The following is a 15,967-nucleotide window of genomic DNA, read 5'->3' as shown; positions in this document are numbered from 1 at the left end:
CCCTAACTAGTTTATTTATTTCTGTATTTAAACGACGTAGATCAAAAGGGATTTTAGGAATTATCTTTCCAAGTGGAGGCTTTTGAACTTTAGATTTTAAAGTATGTAAAAGGGATGCAAAACAGAGTAGTTCTCTACCTTCCCAATGGATTATGTTCTTTGCTGTGTGTTCTAATATATTGGACAAACTTCTAATAGACCCTGAATTCCAATAACATTTCCTTTTTTTATTATTAAGGTTCAATAAGTCATCTCCAATATTCCATAAATCTCTTTGTGGTGAGATTGCATTTAATTTTGCGAAAAGAACTTTATGATCACTAAGATCAGTGACAAATACAGAAAAATCCTCTAAAAAGCCAAAAAAGGAACTATCAACTATCATGTAGTCTAGGATTGAACCACCCTTCCCTAACTTATGAGTAAAGTGAGCGGGACTATCCGAAGGAAGCCTTCCATTGATTATGATACAGTCTGCTTCTGCTAGACTCTCCAAGATTAATTCCCCCCTTTTATTTGTTTTAATATTATCCGGAAATATGGCTTTAGGTATCGAGAATGTCTCCTCTTTTTCCTTATTCCTAAATAATTCCATGGCACTATTAGATATTTTACCATTTAGATCACCTAATAATAAAATATGAGGAGGGGAAATAGATTCCTGAAGATTTGAAATAAAAGAACAAATCATCTTAATACCCGGATTATAGTTTATATCTGGAGGTAAGTAAGCATTAATTATTACCAGTGATTTCTGAGGAACATCTTTGGCAAAATTTATTAAGGTTATTGCCTGAAATAATTTATTTGAATCAATATAGTGGGAATAATTCCATTTAACTATGTTTGTCAAAAGACAGGCTAACCCTCCCTTTGCTCGACCCCTCGTAGAGGGAGTAGCATTACTCTCTAATACATAATAATCTTTTACAGCCGGGAAATTCCCTACCAACCACGTTTCTTGCAAACAAATAATGTCAGCATTTAGAGAGTGCAAGTATGACAACTTTTCTGTGCTCTGGTTTAGACCAGCAGTGTTCCACGATATTATTTTTAAGTTATCGCTAAAATTCTGAATTCATTTTAGGTACAAAACCAGATTTATCTGATAAAACAGCGGGCAACCAGCTCCACTCCAGATCGGCATCCTTTACCCTAGTTTGTTTAATGGGTAGCGGATTATTTACTATCACCTGTCGCTCATTTTTTGATATCCGTATTTTTAACTCTTCGGTCTCTGTAGAGGAACCATCTAGAGGACCAGATTTTTTACCCTGATAAGGTAACATTTTTTGGAATTTATAACTTTCTATTTTGACCGGAATAAAAGGATCAACATCGATTCCTCTTATTTGAAGTTCTTCCGCCCATTGTAGGACGATGATTTGTTACCAGTTTTGAGTGAAATTTTACCCGTGATTTCATCCCATTTTCTAAATTTATTAATGTTATTATGTCTAGATCTGCAGATTGAATAAATTTTAAGCTCTCTATTTCATGAAAGCAATTAACTAAAGCAGATCTATTTAAGATGAGGTCTGGGTCGAAAATAGGTATAAAATCAAGGAAGAGGGTATCCACATTTTTTCTAGTCTTAGGCACTGTCTTAGCTGCATATTCAGTTGCAACTACGTCTGAAAAAGAACTAACCAGGGGGTTAAGGGTTGATTTTGGTTTAGGATCTATAATTAATGTAGATTTTTGGTTCTTCACCAATTTTATCTGCTCATCTAAATGCTGTTGAATTATATGAGGTATAGGATCTTGTTGTATGTCTGTAGTGGTCATCTTTATAGTTCCCACTGGCTCATGGGACAGGTTAGAGTCGAAATCTACAGGATTAGAAATATCAGACGAAGGTTCTTGTTCACAATTAAAAATTATTTTCCTTTGCCTTTTTTTAATAAAATCTACGATTTGGTTTTCTTTTTTTACATCGTTGTTTTTTAAATAGTGTTATTTCCGGTTTTTTCTCCTTTAATGGAGAGATTTTATCCGAAACAACAGGTAGGGTTGAAGTTTCTTTATTAAATTGTGTAATGAAAATGGGGAAGATAGAGGGTGGAGTATTAGTCAATTTATTCTCCTTTGGTGGTAGGGTCTCAATTTCCTGGTTAATGAAAGCTACGCAGTTACCATTAATTGGATTCTCATTCCTATATGCGGTAGATTCAGAAGTAACTGCAGTATAAGTATTAGTTTTAATCAGGGGATCTAACGGTAAAGGGACCTCAGGAGATGTTTTTATTTTTACTTCCCCGGTTCCTTCTACATCTAGGTTGGGTGGAGTGATAATTTTTTGATGAGTAACATCTTCTGATCCTGTTTTATTATTCAGCAATGCCTTTAAAATCAGAGTTACTGTATCAGATACATTATCAGATCCATTAACTAATCTTTCCAGTAATTGTAGAATAGATGAAATGAGACGTTCTAGAGAGGCTAAGGAATTAGATATTACATTATCTTCACATATGTAGGAATTTAGGGGATCTTTGTTTTGAATGTTAGTAGAATTAGAGAATAGGTTCATTTCAGGGATGGAAAACTCAGAGTTTTTTGAAGGGGTACTACTATAAAGATGTAATCTAGGAGTAGTTACAAGATCCTGTGTGATAATAAAGTTCTGCGCTTTAATTAATCCTTTCTGAGACTCTAGGTTTATATCAGGAAGCGTGAAATCCTCTGGGAGAATATCTTCAGGGGGAATATGCAGGGATAGAGGGATAGAGAAGTACCAGAATGAATTCTTTGATCTACTGTAGGAGAAGAAGGAGGGTTATGTACTAGAGCTGCGACAGGGATAGCAGAAATGCTACCCCGATCTGCAACATTTATAGCTTTTTCTTGGGTTTCAAAAAGATTATCCGAGTCTCTCTCTTGGTTTTTATTGGATATAACATCTAAAGGGGATAGAACACTAATACCTGAATGGGTACCTTCATTTTTAGTAGCAGGGGGGACTCGCTCATTTTCCTGACAATTGATGTTAATAGTTTCAGCGAGGGGCCCCTCTCTGTCTACTTTATCCTTACCCTTATCCCATAAAGAGTATAGTTGACATTTACTTTTTAGTTGGAGAGCTGAGCCAGCTTTATTTCGCAGGGGATTAGATTTAGTTTTGGAACAAGCTCTACCAACTAAAACTCTTCCTGATCTCAATTTCTTAGTAGTCATGTTAATTAGGGAAACAATATACGATGTAGCCTAAAATTAGAGGAAATATTTAATAATAAAAGATAACACAATATATACCGCTACTTAGCAATACAAATAAAACACTCTATTAGTCTAAGCAACAAGCAAACTAAAGGGGGGTGGCCCAGCCCGGCCTCAATCGGTCTCTGTCGGTCGCAGTCGGTCCCGCCCTTGTCCCGGGCTTCTCCCGGCGCGCTCCCGCGCTGCGGGGGTACGGTCGTTATTATATGCCTAAGAGGAAGGGGGCGTGTCCAACAGGGAGAGCGTCACCAGGTGTTTGCAGTCAGGTGAATAGCAGGGACTCTTGGGAAATGTAGTCCTGCTACCAGTGCGCTCGCAGCCCTGTCCTTAAAAAACCCTCGGTTCTGCTCCAACACCCACAAACAGCACGGCACCGCTTAGCGGGACCCGCGAAGCGGGTCCGGCAAGGAGCTGCGGTTTAAAGTGCTGAGAGGGGCAAGATGGTTCAGGAGACGCAGACCGGGTTCAACGGCGTCAGAGTGTCACATCCAGGAAAACAGCAGCCAGGAAAAGCAATCCACGATAGATCCGTGTCCAAGAGCTTTTAATGAGAGGAAGGGGGCGTGTCCAACAGGGAGAGTGTCACCAGGTGTTTGCAGTCAGGTGAATAGCAGGGACTCTTGGGAAATGTAGTCCTGCTACCAGTGCGCTCGCAGCCCTGTCCTTAAAAAACCCTCGGTTCTGCTCCAACACCCACAAACAGCACGGCACCGCGTAGCGGGACCCGCGAAGCGGGTCCGGCAAGGAGCTGCGGTTTAAAGTGCTGAGAGCGGCAAGATGGTTCAGGAGACGCAGACCGGGTTCAACGGCGTCAGAGTGTCACATCCAGGAAAACAGCAGCCAGGAAAAGCAATCCACGATAGATCCGTGTCCAAGAGCTTTTAATGAGAGGAAGGGGGCGTGTCCAACAGGGAGAGCGTCACCAGGTGTTTGCCGTCAGGTGAATGGCAGGGACTCTTGGGAAATGTAGTCCTGCTACCAGTGCGCTCGCAGCCCTGTCCTTAAAAAACCCTTGGCTCTGCTCCAACACCCACAAACAGCACGGCACCGCGTAGCGGGACCCGCGAAGCGGGTCCGGCAAGGAGCTGCGGTTTAAAGTGCTGAGAGCGGCAAGATGGTTCAGGAGACGCAGACCGGGTTCAACGGCGCCAGAGTGTCACATCCAGGAAAACAGCAGCCAGGAAAAGCAATCCACGATAGATCCGTGTCCAAGAGCTTTTAATGAGAGGAAGGGGGCGTGTCCAACAGGGAGAGCGTCACCAGGTGTTTGCAGTCAGGTGAATAGCAGGGACTCTTGGGAAATGTAGTCCTGCTACCAGTGCGCTCGCAGCCCTGTCCTTAAAAAACCCTCGGTTCTGCTCCAACACCCACAAACAGCACGGCACCGCGTAGCGGGACCCGCGAAGCGGGTCCGGCAAGGAGCTGCGGTTTAAAGTGCTGAGAGCGGCAAGATGGTTCAGGAGACGCAGACCGGGTTCAACGGCGTCAGAGTGTCACATCCAGGAAAACAGCAGCCAGGAAAAGCAATCCACGATAGATCCGTGTCCAAGAGCTTTTAATGAGAGGAAGGGGGCGTGTCCAACAGGGAGAGCGTCACCAGGTGTTTGCAGTCAGGTGAATAGCAGGGACTCTTGGGAAATGTAGTCCTGCTACCAGTGCGCTCGCAGCCCTGTCCTTAAAAAACCCTCGGTTCTGCTCCAACACCCACAAACAGCACGGCACCGCGTAGCGGGACCCGCAAAGCGGGTCCGGCAAGGAGCTGCGGTTTAAAGTGCTGAGAGCGGCAAGATGGTTCAGGAGACGCAGACCGGGTTCAACGGCGTCAGAGTGTCACATCCAGGAAAACAGCAGCCAGGAAAAGCAATCCACGATAGATCCGTGTCCAAGAGCTTTTAATGAGAGGAAGGGGGCGTGCCCAACAGGGAGAGCGTCACCAGGTGTTTGCAGTCAGGTGAATAGCAGGGACTCTTGGGAAATGTAGTCCTGCTACCAGTGCGCTCGCAGCCCTGTCCTTAAAAAACCCTCGGTTCTGCTCCAACACCCACAAACAGCACGGCACCGCGTAGCGGGACCCGCGAAGCGGGTCCGGCAAGGAGCTGCGGTTTAAAGTGCTGAGAGCGGCAAGATGGTTCAGGAGACGCAGACCGGGTTCAACGGCGTCAGAGTGTCACATCCAGGAAAACAGCAGCCAGGAAAAGCAATCCCAAGGGCCTTGTACTGAGCGGCAACACATGTTGCTGCTTTTTAGTAATATTTGAAGGTTATGAGTAAATAATATTTTTTTGTTAAAATCTGAAGATTATGCCGCAGATGATGGATTATGTGGCAAATGAAGCAAATCTATCATTATGCTAAAATTGCTGCTGCCGCACAATCACATAATCCCAGTGGCCTTTGGAATAATAGCTGTAATGCATGGGCTGTAACTTAATTGCACAACATCTGAGGAAAACCATACTATATTTCATGGGATGCTGATGGCTTGGCATTTACAGCTGCATGTCACTGGAGGTAGCTCAACATCATTCATAATAATTAAAATTTACAATCATTAATGATGAACTGTAAGGTCTAAAAAGGTTTTTTATTTTTAACAGTATTAAAGTAAATGCTTCTATTTTAGCAATAACCGACTCCTGGTTATATTAGTTAGATACTGTTGTTGACTTCAGACATGTTTTGAGGGGCTGGAGGACCTTGAGATTCTGAACATGGGGACTGGTTCAAAGGTGTGGCTAAAAAGAAAATATTCCGTACGCTTTTTGGTATTTCACCGTAGCTACAATTAAAATAGCGGGCAACTTCAATCTTATATAAAAAAAAATGTAAATGTTCGTTTGTTCAAAATAGCAAATCTACGAAAGTTCTTCACCGATTGCTTTGAAATTTTGGCACAACGTTGGATTCCAATAGGGGGTGTTTTTATATACACAACGTTGGATTCCAATATGTGCGTGTCGAATACCCGCATGTTTTTAATCTAAAGCCCGAACAGACACATAAAAATGTCAATGTTCCTTTGATCAAAATCTTAAATCTCCGAAAATTCTTCACCGCTTGATTTGAAATTTTGACACAACGTTGGATTCGATTAAGCTCGTATTTATATATACACAACGTGGGATTAGAATACGCGTGTGTCCAATACGCGCGTGTTTTTAATCAAAAGGCCGAACAAACCCTATTGATTTAGTTGCTGCACAAAAACTACAATGAATGCAAAGAGACAATAGTCTACATATATTAGGATGGACTGTCAGGATGGCAGACTGGGAAGTGTGTGGAGGCAGGGGGAGGAGTTGTTTCACTTTGCAACATTAATAAAGGACACATAGAGACAATAGTCTACATATATTAGGATGGACAGTTGGTGTCAGGATGGCAGACCAGTAAGGGGGTGGAGGGAGGGGTGAGGAGTTGGTTCACTTTACAACATTAGCGCATGTTTATATATACACAACGTTGGGTTCGAATATGCGCATGACCAATACGCGCGTGTTTTTAATCGAATGGCCGAACAGACTCTATCGATTTAGTTGCTGCGCAACAACTACAAGGGACGCATTGAGACAATAGTCTACATATATTAGGATGGACAGTTGGTGTCAGGATGACAGACCGGGAAGTGGGTGAAAGGAAGGGGGAGGAGTTGGTTCACTTTATAACATTAAGAAAGGACGCACAGAGACAATAGTCTACATATATTAGGATGGACAGTTGGTGTCAGGATGACAGACCGGGAAATGGGTGGAGGGCACGGGGAGGAGTTGGTTCACTTTGCAACATTAGCACGTGTTTATATATACACAATGTGACAATAGTCACAAAAACATATTGTGTGCCCACAAGCATTGTGAAATTAAACATATGTGCGCTTACTCTTTTCTTTCTCTTCCATTTAACCAGACTGAGCCACAGCAACGCATGGTCGGGTACAGCTAGGTAATAATAAATAAATAAAAGTTGTTACTCAGTGGGAAATACACAATAGTATACTATGAAACCTCTATTAGTTAATGCACTGCAAAGATCTGTGTGAAACCATAGAGCCACAGAATTAAATAGAGACTGGTGCAGTGGAGAATAGTGACTTTTGTATTTTTAGTGCTGAGAGGTCACAGCCTGTGACAGAAAGCACTGTGAATATGTAAGTCTTCATTTTATACTTGTTTTACGCACAGTATTAGATTGCCCACTACAAAATGTGCCAATTGTTTTAGGATAAAATGGTGATTCCAAAATATTGCGGCATATTGACAAGCCCCTTGTGCTGCCGGAACGTCACTTTTTATGACGCTCTGATTGCACAGAATGCAGACCCATATCTACGAGGCCACGCAAAGTCAGTTTACGTGGCTTTTCTTGGCCTCCTAGATATGGTGTAAGGCAATGCAGCGTAAGCCGCTGCGTTGCCCTACACTGTGTCAGGGAGGCTTTTCCATGGGCATTGTGGTGGGTTTTCCCACTCAACACCCATGGGTTTTGACACATTTCCTGATTCACAAGTTTCTGTAAACCTAAGGATGCGTCAAAAACTGTACGCCGCTCTAGGTGGTGCGTAACATGGAGAAATATCTTTATTTCTCTTCAATTGTTTTCTCTTTCTATGTACAGCACACATAGAAAGAGGAAAAAGCCTCCATAGATTGTAGTTATGCAGGAAGGTGTGCCTTCCTGCACAAAACAATCCTGCTAACAATGCCAATACCCTTGCATTATGGTGCAAGGGTGCCTGCGTTGGTGCTAGGGATCAAATTATGCACCGGCAGAAAGGACAGGAATGCACTGTATCTTATAAATATGGTCCATTCCTTTCGAATTGGCATAGGACAGCACAGCAAAAATACTTGCAGCGCTTCCCTATACCATTTCATTGTAAATAAGGCCCATGGTTTTAGTAAAATCCAGACCCTAAGTAATGCAATTTTGTTTACATAACCGTCCCTTCAACACCTTCTCAGGGATAGTAAGCGATATGTATCTACAATGACAATTAAAAGCAAGCACGTCACAGCTCAGTTAACTCTATGCACTACCACTCAAAAAGCTTTAAGTGATTCGATCAATTAAGTGCAACAGCACCCTTCTGTGCTATGAAGCCAGGCAGGCATCTAAACACTCTTTTCTGCCAGTGTGATGTTGACCAAAACGAAATCCAAATGTGCATAACTAGTTAATCTGCAAATGTAAAGGATTTGAAGATTAACTCGTTGCACAAATTTGCATTTCTTTCAGGCCATCAGCACACTGGTAGAAAGGTGTATTTGGCTGCCTGCCTGGCTTCACAGCACAGAAAAGTCCATGACTAACACTCCGGTGAAGCATTTTAACTACCAGGCTGTATTTTTGCCAGATGATGAGCGCGACCCCCTTTCCATGATTCCACCTTCCCCCTGAGAGTCGCGCCCCACAGATTGAAGGCCTCTGCCGTACATTAATGTGCTAAATACCACTCACTGCTGCTCTCACATCTGAAAAAATGAGAACTTTTGTCAACCAAAAGTACAGTTGGAGGAGAAACAACAAAGGTGGCAACAAAACAGACTTCAGAGGCATTCCTGGCAAGTACTTTTCCAATCTCTTCTGGAGGGGGCAGCAGGACAGTGTAACATCCTGGAGATTCCTTTTGTAACAGAAGTTCTTTTCACTTTGCCCATCACCCCTGTACTCGGATACATAAGAGCGAAAAGCAGAGTAGGAGTGCAGCATCGATGTGGTGGTACCCTCCCTCTTGCTGCACAGAAGTCCATACACAGGGGCACATTTACAAGGAGCCTGTGCTGCCATGACATCACTTTTCTGACGCAGCCCAGAGTGGAGACCATGCAAAGCCATTTTACATGGGTTTTCATGGCCTTGTAGATATGGAGCAAGGCAAAGCAGTGCAAGTCGCTGTGTTGCCTTACTCTGCATCAAAGAGGCATTCCATGGACATTGCTGTGGTTGTTCCCATGCAACACCCATGGATTTTGATGCATTCCTATATTTACAAGGACTTATAAGCCTGTGAATGTGTCGAACGCCTATGCCACCCTGGTGAGGCATAGAGAAGAGAAATATTTGTATTCCTCCTTGTTCTTTCCTCTTTCTATGTGTACTGCATTCTGTAGCACACATAGAAGGAGGAAAACTCCTCCATTGGTTATTTTTGTGCATTAAGGTATTCCTTCCTGCACAAAAGCAATGATTTATAGAATGCAGACATCATTCACCATGGTGCAAGTCTGCTTGCGTTGGGTCAAGCCAGCCAAATGTGCACCAGTGCAAAGGAAAGGAGAGGGATGCATGCTATTGCCGTAAATACAATGCATCCCTGCACCTTCCTTATGACGCTGCGTGGCGCAGCAAGCTGGCTTTGATGCCGTGTTGCATATCTTTGTTGAAAATATGGCCTTCAGATTCTTATTCGCTCTTGCCGTGGAAGTCTCTCCCCAGAGTAGTCAAATCCCATGAGCGTGCTTCTGCCACAGGGATGGGAAACAACCCGATGCAAGTCTTAAGAGCTACACTTTACTTGTTCACACTGCTCGGCCGGAGAGCCCACCACAAGCTGCACCACACATTGTTACCAGGTTGACGATGATTGTTACCTTCATGTTCTTCATACACATTGCACTAGCAAGGTTCCGGCTTGGGGTTTATATGACAGACAAATCAACAAGGCTGTCAGTCTTTAGTGTGTTCATAACTTGCAAGTCGCTGCTCCCCATCGAAACAACTCCCAAAAGAGGTAGGCAACAAATTAGTGTGGTATAACCAAGGGTGAGGTTCCGTGACGATTTGAACCCGTGTTTTCAAGTTTGTCGGAAATACATAATATTAGTATCAGCGAACCGCAAATGATCCATTTAGCATATCCTGGTGTTTTCGCTACGATACGAGCAAGAGCACTCCTGTTATGAACACATTTCTGATCTACCCATGGCATCCATCTTAGATCATGGCAGCCATCTTGTGTTTCTTGCCCTCACATATGCAATAACCTCTGATCACTTCATTTCGATTAAGGACACGTAGCCTTAGCCGGAGATTCACCTCTTTCATGACACGTACACCTTAAACCAGACCACGCTGAAGCTGCATGACTCGACAAAGGCTGCCTCCTCTGCCCGAGGCCAGCCCACCTGAACTGGTTTTCCTGTCCATTGTCCTGATCATGATTAGGCGGCCGAAGCTGGTAGCCTTGCCCATTTACAACCCACAAACATCTCTTATCCCGTTTTTCTATCTTCTGCACCTGGCTCTGCTCCTTTCCTTCTGGGCCTTTATTAGGGGGAGGTAACGAACTTTACGATGAGGCGGTCCGGTACTTGAATGCAATATTGACAAGGGATTGTGATGGACTAGTGGGAACCCCTCTTCGTGATGTTTGGCATCAGATATTATCGACAGTTCCTGTGTAACGCCAAATATTTATTGTTTAAGACATAAAGGTTTGGGAATGTACTGACATGTGAAATATTTGCCTGAAGCACAATTTTTGGTATATAAGGAGCAACCCTCAATGTACAAATCGAACAGTCTCCTAGTCTCTGCCCGTGTGTAGATTCTGTGATTTCTGTGTCCCTGCAGTAATAAACCTTTGGTCTTTGACGCCACCATCGAGAAGCCCGTGTTTCTGTTCATTTGTGCACCAAGGCAGGTGGAACTCCGGGGTCTTTGGGTGTTGTTCCCTGACACCTCTGGACGGAACCAAAAAGTCCAGAACTCCAATTGGCGCCCAACGTGGGGCGACGTCATTCGGTACCGGTCCAAAAGCCTGAAGAGTTCGAGGAGCTTCGTGTGAAGATTCCTGAGGGAGGCGCCCCACTTCATCGATCCCGGCATATCGCAAAAGTGGCCCTGAAGTTCTCTTCCACGAGGGTTCCCGTTCAGGACGGCTGCAGTGGGCCGTTGCCTTGACCGTCGCCCTGTCTTGGACCCAAGGTGCAGCCTTAGTACAGCGAAACGTGACGGGTTTCTCCTTGGTGACGTCTTCAGTGCCTCAGTTAAGTATTTAGTGATAGCTAGCTGGTTACTTTGTGAGGATTGTTAAAAATCCTTGATCGGTTCTTGGTTTGGTTTGGTTTCGTAAGATTATCACTAGTTGTTCTGATTACGATAATCTATTTGGTTCAGTTTGGGTATCGATACATTAGTTTGGTTTTGGTAGGCCTAAGTTCTTGGTTCAAGTGCACATATCTGTTTCGTGTTTTGTTTGTTTTGTGTTCCAGACTGAAAATGGTAAGTCGGAAAATGTTGTCTTGTTTCGGTTGCAACCATGACTCACGATTGGAGGATTCTTGTTTGGTTCCTCCAATTGGGACTCCCCTTTATGACCTATATTGCAAATTTGGAGTGGGTCCTATATCCTATAACGAGGTGTGGGTCCGTTACTGTAAGAAGGATGGTGTCCTTAGTTGGCCACTACATGGTAGTTTTGAACCCGAGATCCTTGATAATTTAGAAGCGAAATTGTTTAGTAAGAAAGCCCGGCCGGCAATGTTTGATTCTTTCCGTTATTGGCGAAAAGAATCTAAACAGAGAGAAATGAAAAGGTTGAAGAAAGAACAAAAAGAGCAAGAAGAGTTAACTCTAGAGCAAGCAACTAAACAACTGCAAGATAATGAGTGCGAAAAGGCTATAGATGTAGCAATTAGAGAGCATAATTTAGCGATTGACAAGTGCTACCCTGCCTTGCCATCGAAAACAACTAAGATACTGGAGGATCCCGAAAACGATCCACTGTTGTCTTATCTGTTACGTTCACCTCCACCGTACGCACAAGGTGCTACGGCTCAACTTGTACCGAATATTCAATTGCCGGTTGCTGGACAACCTGGTGTTCTTGTTCCTCAGAATCTAGTTCCTGTACCTCCTGTGGTTAATGTGAATGTTCCTACGGCTCCTCCTCTTCCTGGGTTGCCGACTTCTATACCTGTATCTGTCTCGCTTACACCTACTACTTCACAAACTATTTTCATCGATACTCCTACTGCTTCGCAATCTGTTCCTACCTCTACTGTGTTCTCTACGTCTGCAAGTGTATTAACTCCACTTTCTGTACGTCGAAAAATAACTGATTCTGTTGCTAATATTCTGTCTCCTTTATATAAATCCTTAATTAAGACTCCTACTTCTGATTCAGTTCAGAGACGTAGTCAGCTACCAAGTACTGAAGAACGGGGAGTTTTAGATTCCACGGCTCTCAGATGGATTACGAAAGTTAGAAGATATAATACGAGAGATGTATTAGATACGTTTATGCAGTGGAAGGAACCAACGCAACGATACGTCTTTGATGAGATGTGCTCGTTGTTACGTGAGGAAATAGAGGAAGATGATGTTGAATCAGACTTGGAGGATTTAATTAAGGTGCAAAAAGAGTTTGCTGCAGGAATGATAGTGGGTGATAATATAAAAGAAGCGATGGAACTTATTTTGAGTTTTAGGAATGATCCATCTCTTCGTTCGCCGAGAGATTTAGAGAAAGGTAAAATGAAGCTAAGTCGCCAATATCCTATGAGGGAGGTTCCTCCAATTTGGCGCGAAGCTGTGCAAGCTGATCATAACGCTGGTATTGTAGCTGCTCCAGCACAGTTCCAACGAGTGTGGATACACATTCCTTGGAAGCGAGCTGAAGTACTAGCAGTGAAACAGGCCTTACCAGATCCGCGTAAGAATCCAGCCGGATATTACAAGGAATTGACACAGACAGTTGAAGCTTGTATAATGAACTTGGCAGACATCGACATGTTATTTGGCAATGTAGTTCCACAACCAGTGTGGGCTAAAATTCGTAGAGAGGATCATCAAGCAGCTTTAGGTGGTGATTGGGCAGCTATCACTGCAGCAGATGGTCAGCAAACGGGTGGTGCAAAACCCGAACCCCTAATTGCTAATCTTCCAGGTAGAATAATTGACTTAATGAAGACTCTGATGCCTGCGTTGCGTGTTAATTGGGATAAATTATCCGCATGCAAGCAAAAGAAAGATGAAAGTGTCTCCGACTTCTTCACGAGGTTCGAAGAGACTTTTGTAGACCATAGTGGTCAGGATATGAGCACTGAAGGAGGACAGAGGTTGTTTGTCGATAAATTTGTGCATAATTTGTTACCTGAATTATGCAATAAATTAAAGGATTCAGAGAGTGCGTGGGCTGTTTCCACAACTGCGCAAATACTTGCGACTGCGCAGTACTACGAAAATAGGGATAAAGAGGAAAAGGAGAAATCAGAGAAGAAAACGAAAGATTTAAAGACTAAAGTTCTTTTACAGCAGGCGTATCCGCCTCGCACGAACCAGACTAATATGCAACAGAATTCGTACCAAAGGACAGATTATAGTTCAACCAGGCCTCAATATCAGTGGAATCAGTGTGCGTACTGTAAGAAAGAGGGTCACTACAAGAATGAATGTCCGATTTTAGCGCAAAATAACGCAGCAGCAGCTCAAAGAGGTCGTGGTGGTTTTGCGCAGAATTCTAGAGGTCGAGGGCGAGGTGCTATGCCTCCGCAAACGAATGATCGTCCCTCTAATCACTTTGATCAACGAAACGTACAGTCAGCTCAACAGAATAGATCTCAGCAATATCTTGTTGAGGATTATTGTGAAGTTGATGAGGGATTCCAGCAAAATGGGTACTAGGACAGCCATGGACAGAGAGAGGGAGTAGTATCAGTTCCAGTGGATCAGAGTGGGCCTTATGTCGCAGTAGCAACATCAGGTGTAGTCGAACCGTTTCTGTTGGATACTGGTGCCGCAAAAAGTTCTATAATTCATGCGAAACTCCCTGGCGCACCTTTGTCTGGCTCAACAAATGTTTCCGTAGGTTTTTCAGGCGCCCCTGTTTACAACCCGATATCTAATCCTTTGTCTATTTCTGTTGGACCATGCCAATTGAAAGCACCCTTGATTTTGACGACAGGTTGTAATGAAAATCTGCTTGGTTTAGATTTGTTAAAACGACTATATGCGACACTGTACTGTTCTCCGGAAGGAGTACAGCTTACTTTGGGTAAAAGACTCACTTCTCCGATGTACTTGTCAATGGACGCACTCCCGCCAGAGCTGCGCTCACTCCCTAATTCTCTTTGGGCGACTGGTCCTAATGATGTAGGCCTTTTAGAAATACCACCGTATGTAGTAACTTTGAAAGCAAATGTAAAATTTCCTAGAATTCCCCAATATAAAATATCGAGTGAAGGAGAACGTGCACTTTTATTGATTGTGCAAGATTTGATTAAGAAAGGTGTGGTTGAAGAAACTCGAGGAAATGTTTGTAATAGTCCTGTATTGCCAATTCTGAAACGAACTGATCCTACGAAGCCTCCAGTATATAGGTTTGTCATAGACCTTAGAGAAGTTAATAAGATTGTGGTTCCGCAGTTTCCTGTGGTTCCAGACATTACTGCATTGTTAACATTGATTCCTGCTACAGCCAATTGGTTCTCAGTCATCGACTTGAAGAATGCCTTTTTCAGCATTCCGATAGCCGAGGAAAGCAGGGATATTTTTGGCTTCTGTCTAGGAGGTCGAAGCTTCAGATTTAAACGCGCTCCACAAGGCTACTGTGAGAGTCCATCTATTTACAGTCAAGCATTAAAAAGTCAGCTAGATTCTTTTGTCCTTCCTCCAGGTTCTGCCCTAGTACAGTACGTAGATGATCTTTTAGTGGCTGCCGATGACAAGGAAACTTGCAAAGCAGCTACAGTATCGTTGTTACATCATTTGTCTGATTTGAATCACAAAGTATCACCTTCCAAGATGCAATACTGCTGCCAAGAAGTGACCTACCTAGGTCATCTCTTGTCAAAGGAGGGAAGGAAGTTGACCCCAGAGAGAATAAAAGCAATTACGCAAATGAGTGTTCCACGCACACAGAGAGAAGTACGTGCCTTTTTAGGTATTACCTCCTACTGTAGGCAGTGGATTCCAAATTTTTCTCTTTTAGCGAAACCATTGGTAGCTTTGACTGGGAAAAATGTTCTGAGTCCGGTGCCATGGTCTGATGAATGTCAAGAGAGCTTTACCGAATTACGAAAAGCCTTGTGTTCAGCTCCTGTATTGGGTACACCTGATTACAGTAAACCATTCACGCTCTACGTTCACGAGAGAGAAGGTTGCGCGTTGAGTGTCCTGACACAGAAGTTTGGTGATAAACAACGCCCTTGTGCGTATTTCTCATCAACATTAGATCCGGTAGCTAGAGCGTTGCCTAGTTGTTTGAGGGCTACAGCGGCAGCTGCGGCTTCCATTCGGCAATCTGCTGGTTTGGTGATGAACAACATGCTAGTGGTCATGGTTCCTCATGCAGTGGATACACTCATGAACCGAACGAAGACACAACACCTTACCAGTGCGAGATTATCTGGTTACGAACTAACACTATTAGCGAGTCATATTCAGATCAAAAGGTGTAATGTATTGAATCCAGCAACGCTGTTGCCGACTGATCAAGAGTCGAGTGATTCTGAGCCACATGACTGCTGTTTTAAAACGGAGGAAGAGACAAAAGGACGAATTGACCTTAAAGATACTCCGTTGTCAGATCCAGATGGCACGTTGTATGTTGATGGGTCATGTTTTAAATTGGAGAATGGTGATGTGACTGCTGCTTACGCAGTAACGACTTTGAAGACGATTGTGGAGACTGCAAGAGTGAGTCAGAATTCTGCCCAAGCTGCAGAATTAATAGCTCTAACGAGAGCATGTGTTTTAGCTGAGGGAAAGAGAGTGAATGTGTTCACAGATAGTCAGTACGCATTTG

Source organism: Lissotriton vulgaris, chromosome 7 (assembly GCF_964263255.1).
Source record: "Lissotriton vulgaris chromosome 7, aLisVul1.2, whole genome shotgun sequence".
NCBI classification, from domain to species: domain Eukaryota; kingdom Metazoa; phylum Chordata; class Amphibia; order Caudata; family Salamandridae; genus Lissotriton; species Lissotriton vulgaris.
Note: the sequence above shows the minus strand (reverse complement) of the source record.